The sequence below is a fragment of the Myodes glareolus genome, chromosome 23, assembly GCF_982192425.1.
Source record: "Myodes glareolus chromosome 23, mMyoGla1.1, whole genome shotgun sequence".
NCBI lineage: Eukaryota > Metazoa > Chordata > Mammalia > Rodentia > Cricetidae > Myodes > Myodes glareolus.
Genome location: NC_142048.1, coordinates 3154328 through 3168114, shown reverse-complemented (window position 1 = coordinate 3168114; position 13787 = coordinate 3154328).

The window sequence follows — 13787 nt, the reverse complement described above, 5'->3', positions numbered from 1 at the left end:
CAGAGGCACTACCCCCCACAGAAGATTGTCTCCAATATTCAACCCAAGACTATTCAGAAACTTAATGCAGACTTTGATGAACAACAAAAGACTTGGAAATATCAGGGCAAAACTGTGTTACCCAAGAAAGAGGCCTTTGAGTTGGTCACTCAAATGCATCGATGCACTCATTTAGGACACAAAAAGATTAAATCTCTTATGGAAAAGACAGATTTTTATATTCCAGGTCTTAACTCCCTCATACAGCAAGTGACAGCAACCTGTGTTCCCTGCGCCAAGGTAAACGCAAAACGTCAAAGTGCCCCGGAGGGCATAAGAATAAGGGGAGACAGACCTGGTACTCATTGGGAAGTAGACTTTACTGAAATAAAATCAGGAAAATATGGTAATAAATATCTCCTAGTTTTTATTGATACCTTCTCTGGTTGGACAGAAGCTTTTCCCACCAGATGAGAAACAGCTCAAATGGTGATAAAGAAGATACTAGAAGATATTTTTCCTCGGTTTGGCCTGCCCAAGGTAATCAGGTCCGACAATGGCCTAGCCTTTGTCTCCCAGGTAAGTTAGGGTGTGGCCAAGACACTGGGGATTAATTGGAAATTACATTGTGCATACAAACCCCAGAGTTCAGGACAGGTAAAAAGGATAAATAAAACCATAAAGGAGACTTTAACTAAATTGTCTTTGGAATCTGACGCTAGAGACTGGGTACAACTTCTTCCCCTAGCCCTGTTCCAGGTGCGAAACACCCCAACTCGGCTTGGACTTACCCCCTATGAGATCCTATATGGGGGGCCTCCCCCATTGGCCTCTTTTGGGGCTCCTCCTGACCCTGCTACTCACAAATCCGATTTGCAGGCGCAGTTAAAAGCACTTCAGATCATCCAGGCCCAGGTGTGGAGGCCCTTGGCTGCTGCCTACCAGCCTGGCCATCCGGAGATCTCGCACCCGTTCCAGGTTGGCGATTCTTTGTACGTTCGGAGACACCGGTCCCAAAACCTTGAACCTCGCTGGAAGGGATCCTACACCGTGCTTCTTATGACATCTACGGCCCTCAAAGTGGACGGTATTGCGGCCTGGATCCACGCATCTCACGCCAAGCCAGCACCTACACAGGATGACCCAGGACATTCCAAATGGAAGCTCCAGCGTACCCAAAATCCTCTAAAACTGAGATTAGTCAAGGAGGACTGATACTACCAGGCTTGTTGATCTTTGCACTGATGTTTCCTTTCACATATAGTGCTAAAAACCCCCATACACCTCAGGACTTAACCTGGACTCTGACTAACTTTGAGACTGGGCAAGTCCTAGAGCTAGCCACTGGAGTTCATCCCCTGGATACCTGGTTCTTTCAGCTAACTTTTGACCTGTGTGTTTTAGCAAAAGACTCTTGGAAGGACACTAAATGCACCCCCGAGAACTCTTACCCTGAATGCAGATATTCTGAATGGTATATTTGTCCAGGGTGAAAACGAACCTGGCGGGGGGGCAGGGGGGTGCTGAAGTATTTTATTGTGCTACCTGGGGTTGTAAAACTAGTGTCAGTGTCTCCTGGTTGGGAAATAACAAAGGGGACTTAGTTTCTTTCACTCGTACCACACTAGGGAATCTGACATCACAATCATCTTCACTGAGAAAAAAAAAAAGAGTTAATTGGTTAACAGGCAATACTTGGGGTTTACGGCTATATAATCCAGGAAGGGAAGACATAGGGATTCTGTTTACCTTGAGAGTTGTTTAACACCCCCCATGGCTGCAGCACTAGGACCCAGCCCGGTATTGTCTGAGCAGGGCCAGCAGGCCCTTGCTGAGGTAGCCCCCCCTTGTCGAGGCCCAGGGTCCCACTTCAAGTCATACATATCCCTCCTTAGTCACCCGTGCTTCACTGCCGGTGTTCTCAAATACGGCCCAGCGACTGTTTAATCTAATAACGGGAGCCTTTTCCTTGCTGAACAATACTGACCCCAACATAACACAATCTTGCTGGCTATGCCTATCAGCAGGACCCCCATATTATGAAGGGATTACAACATCCGGGGGTTTCAACAACACGACTAGCCAGGCTGGCTGTGCTTGGGGCGCCAGTCATAAACTAACTCTTACAGAGGTGACTGGTGCAGGGACATGTTTGGGAAATCCACCAGATTCTTAGAAACATTTATGCAATGAAACCCTTAAGAGCCCTAAAACTTCTAAAACTAGATCCCTTACCCCTGGTTCAGACCAATGGTGGGCTTGTAGCACAGGCCTGACACCTTGCATGGCAGCTTCAGTCTTTGATGGCACCAAAGATTACTGTGTGCTCGTTCAACTGGTGCCATGGGTCTTCTATTATCCCGCTAACACATTTGAGGATGAACTTGACAGACACCTGAGCTGTTATTGGTGAGAGCCCATCTCCCTGACCCTAGCAGCGACCTTGGGCCTTGGGGTGGCAGCCGGTGTCGGCACTGGTTCTACTGTTCTGGTGCAGAGTTCCAAAATCCCCAGCATTCTGCAGAATTAAGAGCGGCTATTGATCAGGACTTAAGGACCCTAGAACAATCTGTCACAAAGCTTGCAGAGTCGATAACCTCACTTTCTGAAGTAGTGTTACAAAATAAGCGTGGGTTAGACTTGCTATTTCTTCAAGAAGGAGGACTCTGCACTGCCCTGAAGGAATAATGTTGTTTCTACGTAGATCACTCTGGGGTAATTAAAGATTCAATGGCTAAGCTCAGAGACAGGTTAGACAAGAGACAGAAAGACAGAGAGGCACAACAAGGTTGGTTTGAAGGCTGGTTTAATCGCTCCCCCGGTTCACGACACTCATCTCCACCATCACTGGTCCCTTGATCATTCTATTACTTATCCTGACCTTTGGGCCCTGTATCCTCAATCGACTCCTGATGTTCATCCGCGAGCAACTTAGCATTACTCAAGCTTTGGTGTTGACCCAGCAATATCATACCCTTAAGGATAATCCATGAGAATCTCAGGATTGAGATTCGACCAAATCAAAGGGGGGAAATGAAAGACCTTGGGGTGCCTTAACACTACTACACCCCCCTCCTTGTGAACCAAGACCCAGGTAACTAACCACGCGTGTATTGGGGCTTTGCGTACTTTCCATCCCCATTGTAATCTTTCTTCTATAGACCCAGGCCCTGGAACTGGGGTGAGACGACCCACAGATGTTCCTAATCACCACAGCATTGATTAATTAGAGTTAGCCAACTGTTAAATGAACTAGTCAAAATGGTTGACAAACGATTTCTGGACTTTCCCTTTGATTCTGTGTTCTGTACCACCCTGTACCCTGTACCACCCCCTCCCTAATTCTGTGATTTTTCCTTTAAAAGAACCTGTAGTAGACAAAGCCAGGGTCCTTCTCCTCTCGAGGCTGAGGGACCTCTGCCGTGGCAGAATAAAAATTCCTCTTGCTATTACATCAACCGTGCTGAGAGTGTCTCTTGGGGTGACCTCCTCCTTGGTGGGGCTTTAGGGCCCAACATTACCTCACTCAAAATAATGTTTTCTAGCTCCATCCATTTTCCTGCAAAATTCAAGCTGTCATTTCTTTCTGCTCTGTTGTAGAGAGCTGCGTGATGCCACACCTTACAGGTGGCGCTGATTCCCGCCTTCCATCTTTCCAACGGTGAGTTGTTCAGGTGTGAACAACTCCATATATGGCTAACGCTAAGAATCTGGCTTGCTTCTGCGTTTCTGGACCTATCTGCGTTTCCCTCATGGCTTGCTGGGGTTGGCTATCCAGAGGTTATTTAAACTGTAAGCTGGCTTTGCCCCGGGGCAAGAGGGTGAAAAGATGATTCAAAGGTCCTGAATAAAACCGCAGTGAGAAGAGTCCAGTGTTGCATCTTCCTTGCTGGTGAGGCAGGCATGACACTCTGTAGTACTCCATTGTGTAAATGTGCCACATTTTTCTTATCTATTTTTCGTTCGAGGGGTATTTAGATTGTTTCCAGGTTCTGGCTATGACAAACAATGATGCTATGTACATAGTTGAGCACATGTCCTTGTGGCACAATTGAACATCCTATGAATATATACCCAAAAGTGGGTCTTGAGGAAGGTTGTTTCCTAATTTTCTGAGAAATCGCCACACTGACATCCAAAGGGGTTGAACCAGCTTACATTTCCACCAGCAATGCAGAAGTGTTCCCTTTTCCCCACAACCTCTCCAGCATAAGTTGTCATCAGTGTTTTTGATCTTGGCCATTCTTTCAGGTGTAAGATGGAGTCTCAGAGTTGTTTTGATTTGCATTTCTCTGATGACTAAGGCTGTTGAACATTTCCTTAAGTGTCTTTCAGCCATTTTAGATTCCTCTGTTGAGAGTTCTCTGTTTAGGTCTGTACTCCGTTTTTTTTATTGGATTATGTGACCTTTTGGTATCCAATTTCGTGAGTTCTTTGTATATTTTGGAGATCGGACCTCTATCTGATGTGGGGTTAGTAAAGATCTTTTCCCATTCTGTAGGCTGTCGTTTTGTCTTGTTGACCATGTCCTTTGCTTTACAGAAGCTTTTCAGTTTCAGGAGGTCCCATTTATTAATTGTTTCTCTCAGTGTCTGTGCTGCTGGGGTTCTATTTAGGAAATGGTTCCCTGTGCCAGTGCATTCAAGTGTACTTCCCACTTTCTCTTCTGTAAGGTTCAGTGTGGGGCTGGAGAGATGGCTCAGAGGTTAATAGCATTGCCTGATCTTCCAAAGGTCCTGAGTTCAATTCCCAGCAACCACATGGTGGTTCACAACCATCTGTAATGAGGTCTGGTGCCCTCTTCTGGCCTGCAGACATATACACAGACAGAATACTGTATACATAATAAATAAATATTAAAAAAAGATTCAGTGTGTCTGGCTTTATGCTGAGGTCTTTGATCCATTTGGACTTGAGTTTTGTGCATGGTGATAGATATGGGTCTATTTTCATTCTTCTACATGTTGATATCCAGTATGCCAGCACTACTTGTTAAATATGCTTTCTTTTTTCCATTTGATATTTTTTGCTTCTTTATCCAAGATCAGGTGTTTTAAGATGTGTAGATTGATATCTGGGTCTTTTATATGGTTCCAACACTATACATTTCTACCTCTGATCAAAATATTTATATATTGTTTATATTGTCCTCATTTGCTGCACAGTTGTTTAAAGATTGTTTAATATTCCAATTTGAAGTCTTAGTCTTTAAGCTCTATAGGTATTAAGAATTATAGGTCAATAGTCATCCATGATTGTCATACTTATAGTTAGACTAATCAAGTTCTTTAGATACATAGAGATTGTATTCTGTGTAGATAAGTAATCTTCAACCACTTCAAAGAACTGTAGAATATGACATTTAAATAACTTAGGGTTCTGTTGTCTTGAGACATGATTGATCCTGGCAGCACCAATCTATTCTCAAGAGAATGTTGGGCACCGAAGACATTCCACTTGGAGCTTGTTTTTTTTTTTTTTTTGGCAAAACTGGCCTTTGGGCAAGGAACTTCCAAGTCTTGACCACTGACAAAATGCATGGTGTCCAGACAGGACAAGCAGGATACAAGCAAAAAGACTGCCAAATCTTGCCAAGACAGTTTAAAAAAATTTCCTGCCTCTGAAATTGGTCTGAAATTGAAATACGCTAGGCCTTAGACAAAGTTAGTTGCTCCAATGTTGCAAATGAGACTTTGGGTGATTGTCCAGGTAGCCAGCTGTCTCTGTCATTTGTTGCACATTTTGAAGTTGCTTGATTGCACTTCCTGCTTACTCAAGTAATATTATTTTCCTTCTTGGATTTTTGATGGGGTTAAAGACTAGATAATTGTAGTTACTTTCCTCTTATGACTTAGTCAAGCCATTTCTAATACAGGACTTAGATGCCTTAGAATAGAATAATTATTAAAACATTTAGCATATGTTTCTTGCTTAATATTGTTTATATTGGTTATGTTTCTAATTTTTATATTTGGTATCTGTTCTTATTGTATATAGTTTTGTATTGTGTTTGGAACTCTCTTATTTTGACAAAAGTGGGAAGTGTTGGGGAACCTCCTTCAGCCAATGGCCTTTGAGAGACTAGACCAAGTTGGGCATGGCCTTGGGTACCAAAAAGGTGTGTGCTCGCATGCCCATGCTCTCTCTCTTTCCTCTCTAGCCTGGATTCTGGGTTCGGTTCCTGTTTTCCATTCGTGCAGAGGACTGTGATCTGTGAGTCCCTCCTAAATAAAGAACCCTTTATTATACGAAATTCTGAGTTACTGTGGGATTACTTTGTTTGTGTTTTCCTACAATACAATACCTTGAACAAGATTACTGAACACATGTACAGTCTGTTTGAATAAAATTAATCTCAAATTTGTATCAATATAAAATTTGTATACAATATATAAAAATTCAATCCCATGTAAAATATTTAAAACTAGTAGTTGCTTTCCAAAAGTAGAGTCCATAATCCACCTTTTTATTTTATCTAGATCCTCCCTTTTTCTTTTCAAAGTTGATTCTACCTTTTTATCCTATCATATTTGCATCCCCCTTATTTCTTTTCAAAACAAGAACTCTGAATCTAATCTCCTTTGTTCAACTTTGCTCCTGACCATAACCAATAATGACTTGTAACCAACCCCTCTAAACAATGACAAATATTCGTAACCCATTGAGTGACCAAAAACTACCCACCCTGCCTCTTGGGAATTCAGGCATTGTATTCTTAAATTTACTTCCTGTTGTCTTGGGGGTGGCATCTTTAGGAGTTCCTGAAAAGAAATTTTTTGGTTAGTTGTCGAGCCCTGGAAGAGGTGGTTTTATCATTTATTGTCATTGTGGGGCATCATCCTCTTTGTGGAGACTTCAAACATTGCTATAGTGTGTGTTTATGGTTCACTGTAGAAAACTGATAGGGGCTCAAATCTGAGCTCATGTACAGAAAGGTAGATGGAGCTTTTTTCTAGAATTACTTAGTATTCTATATGACCATTAATATCATGACAAAAAGTCTAAGATAAGGCCGGGTGGTGGTGGCGCGCACGCCTTTAATCCCAGCACTCCAGGAGGCAGAGGCAGAGGGATCTCTCTGAGTTCAAGGCCAGCCTGGTTCCAAGACAGGCTCCAAAGCTACAGAGAAACCCTGTCTCGAAAAAACAAAAAAGTTTAAGATATATATGTGTGTATATATATACACACATATATACAGTGTATATATATATATATATATATACACACATATATATCTTATAAATCTTACATCTTAAGGAAAGTTGTTAAGGGGTCAATATAAAACCAAAGGATTATGAGATTAGTAGCAATAAAATAGTCCTTAAATATTTGTTTTTCTTCTGTCCCATATCAGGTGACTCTTCTGACATGAGACAGAGATTTTACATTTCATTTTATTAAGCATGCTTGGGTTTAGAGAAGTAGAGAGCCACTCTACAACTCCAATGCCAGCTTTAATCTTTAATTGGATGGGGACACAAAAAGGCCATTTGCATTACATGTCTGTAGAGAACAGCAGAGACAAACATTTGGGAAGATTTCTGAAATTTGGTCCTGTTGGAAATGTGATGTATCAATAGGTCAGTTTACTCTTTTTCTTGAGACGTTTTTCTGGATGATTTGTCCTTTTTTTCCAGATGTCTCATTTGTCCAGTGGTCTTCAGATTCCTTAGCTGGATGCCTTTATTCTCCTGAAAAGACAAAAACAAAACCCTTCCCCAACCTTAATTTTGGGAAGATTCTTTTTTAGCAAGTTATATCTGATCAAATGAAAAGTACTTGTTAGTTTTATAGGTTAGTTTAGATTAAATAGTCATGTTGTTTTGAAGAAGGCCACTAAAAAGAAATCCCACACTATCTCCAAATTGCGTATATAAAATAGGGTTATTTATATAGGGGTAGACTTAAAGATCACAGTCCTCTGCATGAATGAGAAAACAGAAACCAAATGAAATCTGGCATAGGAATGTGTTTCACTTTGCAGAATTTAGAAAATTAAAATATGTACACCATACCATTAACACTTATTCAGGTTTTCAATGGGCAAACTGCTTTAAGCTCAGAAAAGCCTGATTCAGTAATCACACATTTATTAGAAGTTATGGCCATTATGGGTATACCTGCACAAATAAAGACAGATAATGGCCCAGTATATGTCTCTAGGAAAATGATTTTTTTTTGCTTATTATAATATTAAACATGTTACAGGTATACCACACAATCCTACAGGTCAAGCAGTTATAGAAAGATCAAATTCAACTATAAAGGATATGTTAAATAAACAGAAAGGGGTGGAAATGCCCCCAGGAATAGATTACATAATGCTTGAATTTTCTCAATGCTAATGAGAAAAGGACAACAGCAGCAGAAAGACATTGGACAATGGAAAAGTCTGCTGGATTAAATCAACTGATTGATTTCAAGGATGTGCTGACCTCACAATGGAAGCCAGGAGATGTGCTGCGTTGGGGAAGCGGTTTTGCTCTTGTTTACACAGGAGAAGAAAAATTGTGGATACCATCAAATTAATAAAGGTTCGGTTTGAAGAGGAGAAACCTCTTGGAAAGGAGACATGACAGCTCATCCACAATGATGATAATCATACAGGTGGTAAGAAAAACATATAGGATGGGGGCAGGGTTCTGTTCTTATCCCCGCAGGAAAACACTCATCTTTGAAAAATTCAAGAGACCCTGGATGTTTGAATACTGACAGATGGAAAAATAACTACCCAATAAGGATCATCAAGAAAATCAAATATGATTCATAAGCATGAATCTTAAAAAAATGTACATTTATATATGTATATATATTTATGAATATATAGAGCTGGTTTTGGAGTTGGACAACAGCTCTGTTCTTCTTTAAATCCAAGCATGTTGTTAAAAGAAGAACCCAGAGTTTCTGTCTCATGTCAGGAGCCATGATATGGAACAGAAAGAAAAAAGTATTTAGGAAAAATTTTACTTTTCTTCATATCTACTTTTGTCTTTATTGTACCTTTCATTGAATATATATGCCTGTATATGTCTATATAAACAATGAATTTTCCTGCAGTAATCTTTGAAGTATACAGGAAGAAGATGGAGCCCCACAACAACAACTCCACCTGGTTGACATGACATCATGATGCTGAGAGCTCTACTACAAGACCTGTTTTGGGTACCAGCTGCTCAAGTTTGGTTAGCTGAAATGGTGCACATTTTTACAATGTTTTGGCCAGACCTCCACCAAATTCCCAGAGACTATTTGCAATTATACCAGACATGAATCTTGGAACTTAACCATCATTTTATTTTCACAGGATCCCATAGAAAGCACATTGCCCCCATGACAGCTGGAATTAATTCTGGAAGATGACATCCCTTCTCCCCACAATGTTTGTCCTCAGTGTTAGGGACATCATTAGGGGTTGGTTATAAATGGTATATGGTTGGGGGTTGGGAGGGAAATTTTATAGACTCAGGGATCTTTTTGAAAAAAAAAAAGAAAAAATTTGATGGAACACTATATTGGTATGAGCTTACTCATACTAATAATAATAGTGAGTAATAGAGTGAATACTTGTGAGTTATTATTTATAGGCAATTACATTGGTATATATTCTTGTATATTGATACAAAGTTAAATTATACTGAATATTGTATGCATGAATGCTTCTACCTCTACTTAAAACATTTTTATATATTGATATAAATTTATTATATTGCAATGTACATTTCTACCTCTGATCAAGATACTTATACATTGTTTACATTTGGAGGTCATTGTCCTCATTTATTGCACAGTTGTTTATTGTCTTAGTCTTTAAGTTATATAGATATTAAGAATTATAGATTAATAGTCATCTATATTTGTCATATTTATAATTAGACTAATCAGGTTCTTTAGATACATAGAGATTGTATTCTGTGTAGATAGATAATCTTCAACCACTTCAAAGAGCTGTAGAAAATGGCATTTAAGTAACTTAGAGTTCTGTTGAAGTGAGACACAGTTGTTTCTGGCAGCACCGATCTATTACTGAGAGAATGTTGAGCACCAAAGACACTTCACTTGGACCTTGTTTTTTTCTTGCAAAAACTGGTGTTTGGGCAAAGAACTGCCCATGCCTCAACCACTGACAAGGTACATGGCATCCAGAAATGGATAAGCAGGACTGTCAAATCTTGCCAAGACAGGGTAAGACGTTTTTGAAAAATTTCTTGCCTTTGAAAATAGTCTGTCAGGCAGGGCGGTGGTGCCCACGCCTTTAATCCCAGCACTCGGGAGGCAGAGACAGGTGGATCTCTGTGAGTTCGAGGCCAGCCTGATCTACAAGAGCTAGTTCCAGGACAGGCTCCAAAGCCACAGAGAAACTCTGTCTTGAAAAACCAAAAAAGAAAAAAGAAAGAAAGAAAGAAAATAGTCTGTCAGTTATTCTAGGCCTTAGCCAAATTTAGTTGCTTCAATGTTGCAAGTGAGACTTTGGGTGATTGCCCAGGTAGCCAGTTGTCTCTGTCATTTGTTGCACATTTTGGAAGTTGCTTGATTACACTTCCTGCTTACTCAAGTAATATTATTTCCCTTCTCAGATCTTCGATGGGGTTGAAGACTAGATAATAGTAGTTACTTTCCTCTCATGACTTGGCCAAGTTATTTATTATACAAGACTTAAGCTAGTTAGGGTAGGATATTTGTTCTTATTGTATATAATTGTGTATTAGGCTTAGAACTCTCTTATTTAAACAAAAGGAGGAGGTGCTGTAGGAAGGCTTGCAGCCAGTGATTACCCACCTACTGGGGCATGGCCTCTTACACTATATACACAGATGCAGAGGCTGTGCCCTTTTTCACTCCTTTTTGCTGGCTGCTCATTCTGATTGTTGAATTGCTGGATTCAATCTATGTCTACCATTCAGAGAATTCTGATTTGTGAGTTTGTCCCTAAATAAATAACTATCTGTTTCTCATTTCTGAGTTAGTGTGGGGTTTCTTTTAAGTGTCCATTCATCACTTGGTCCGTTGTAACAGGAGGAGCGGGTCCTTTTGCTCTTCCCACCCAGCTAAGTTACACCCAAAATAATCACACAGAAATTGTATTAATTAAATCACTTTCTGGCCTATTATTTCTAGCCTCTTATTGGCTAACTCTCACATATTAGTTTAACCCATCTCCATTAGTGTGTATCGCCACTTGACTGTGGCTTACTGGCATGAGTCTAACCAGCGTCCGTCTTGGGAAGAACCATGGCGTCTGCCACACTGCCATCTTCCCAGCATTCAATTTGGTCTACTCCACCTATCTAAGTTCTGCCCTATCAAAAGGCCAAGGCAGATTCTTTATTCAACCAATGAAAGCAGAACATACTCAGAAGGACCTCCTACACCAGGTCCATTCATCACCAGTCTACTTCAGAGACTTGGACTTTGCTTTCTTTGTGACAAAATTAAGGCACTGGGCAAGAAAGTGCCCTTGCCTCAACTGCTGACAGTATGCCGTCCTAATGGGACAAGCAGGACATAAAAGGGAATGACTGTCAAACCTTGCCCAGAAAAGGCGGGACAGTCCTTCGAAAACTCTGCTTCATAGTCTGTCAGGTAGTCTAGGCCTGTAGCTTGAAGATGGACGCCCCAGTTCTGCAGAGGAGCTCCGGTGACTGTCCAGGCAGCCACCTGTTTCTGTCATTTCTCACATTTTTCAGAATTCATTGTTTGCACTTCCTGCTTATTCAGCTGTATTGTTTCCTTTTTGGGCCTCTGAGGGAACTGAAGACTATATGGTTATAGTTTTCCTTGTTTACAAGACTCTTAAAAGAAATTCACTAAAGAAATGCAAAGCATATAAGTTTGAGAGATAACAAAAGATAGTTTTGGATGGTAATGCAAATTATGATAGAAAGTAAATTAGGTACAAGACTTTGGACTCACCAAGATAGGATAGATACTGAGTATTTTCTCTGAATTTGTCAAATGTAAGTATATTGTTGATGTACTTATTGCCTGTATATATTGTATATAATTATTTACTTATTGTATATAGTTTTTCTTATATTAGTTATAGCCCTTTTAAGTTTTTAGAAAAAATGGGGAAATAGAATAATTTTTTGTAATAAATAAAACTTTCCTGAAGATCAGAAAAACTAAGCCACCAGAGGCCAGACACACATCTTTAATTCCAGGATTTGGGAGACAGATGTAGATGGATCCCTGTGAGTTCAAGGCCATTCTGGGCTATACAAGATCAATACAGAAACAGACCTAGGTAGTGATGGCTCACACCTTTATTCCCAATACTAGGAAGTCACATGCCTTTAATCCCAGCACTAGAGGGAATATAAAACCAGAGGAGACAAAAGCTGTGGGCTTGGACATATGATAATGAAACATTGCAGTCAAAAGATAAGTGGTCACTTATAAGGCTTTCTATCTAATATATTTATATAAAGTCTTTGATAAAACTAAATAAAATGGGAAATTAAGTGGTTTCTCTAAAGATACAATATACACTTGTACGAAAATGACATGTAGCACAGTACTGTGTACAATGTATATACACAAAGAAATGTTTTAGAAATATAAATAAAGCAATAAATCAATTGAGCTAAAAAAAAAAAGCTGTGGGCTTAAACTGCCATCACTCAGTCTTGGGAGATGTAAGACTTTTTTTAGTGGCTTGCTTGTTCTACTTTTCTGATCTTCAGCTTGAACCCCAAAATCTGTTTCTGGGTTTTTATTATTCATGCTACAAAGGTGACTTCTGACCTCTACACCACCCACATATACATTATGCCCTTGCACACAGATACAATACTAGTTAATAATTGTTTACAGGAGGTGCTGCCTGGGTTTGTGACTCACATCCCTAATTCCTGCACTAGCAAGACAGACCAGGATTATTTTGTAAGTTTTGTGTAGAAAAGAGTGGCGGGCTGCATTCCCGCCTGGCTCACACAAGGCTAGCTTTACACCTGAAATAACAACACATACATTGTTTTCTTTTAAACACTACTTGGCCCATTAGTTTCAGCATCTTATTGGCTAACTCTCACATCTTGATTAACCCATTTCTAATAATCTGTGTAGCACCACGAGGTCATGGCTTACCAGGAAGGATCTTAACCTGCGTTCATCTTGGAGAGTAGAGCTATAGCATCTGCCTCACTGCCTTCTTCCTCCCAGCATTCTGTTCTGTCTTCCCTGCCTACCTATGTTCTGACCTATCAGGCCAAGCAGTTTTCTTTATCAATTAACCAATAAGAGTAACACATAGACCAATGACCCGACTCCATCAGTTTGGAGCTAGCATGGTCTTCATAATGATATTCAGGCCAGTAAGGGAAACATTGTGAAGCTCTGGCTCACAAAATAATTTGTTTTTATTTTCAAGACAGGTTTCTCTGTAGTTTTTGGTGCCTGTCCTGGAACTAGCTCTTGCAGACCAGGCTGACCTCAAACTCACAGAGATTCATCTGCCTCTGCCTCCTGAGTGCTGGGTTTAAAGGTGTGTTGCCACCACTGCCTGGCCAAAAAAAAATTCTTAAAATAAAATAAATCTTAAAAATTCCTAAAGGCTCAAACAACAAAGGGAAAATCTTGATTCATGTAATAGGAAATGCTAGAATAAGCTAGACTCACAAGGCGGTGTGGTATTGCATACCTGTAACTCAGCACTTGGGTGGCTAAAGCCAGAGGGTTGTGAATTTGAGACCAGTGAGAGCTGGGGGGGGGGTCCCTGGTTCTAAAAGGAGACTCTGTTTCACAAACAAAACCCATCATGCACAACAACCTCAGCTTCACACATAACTTGATACAGAACTCAGTGCAGA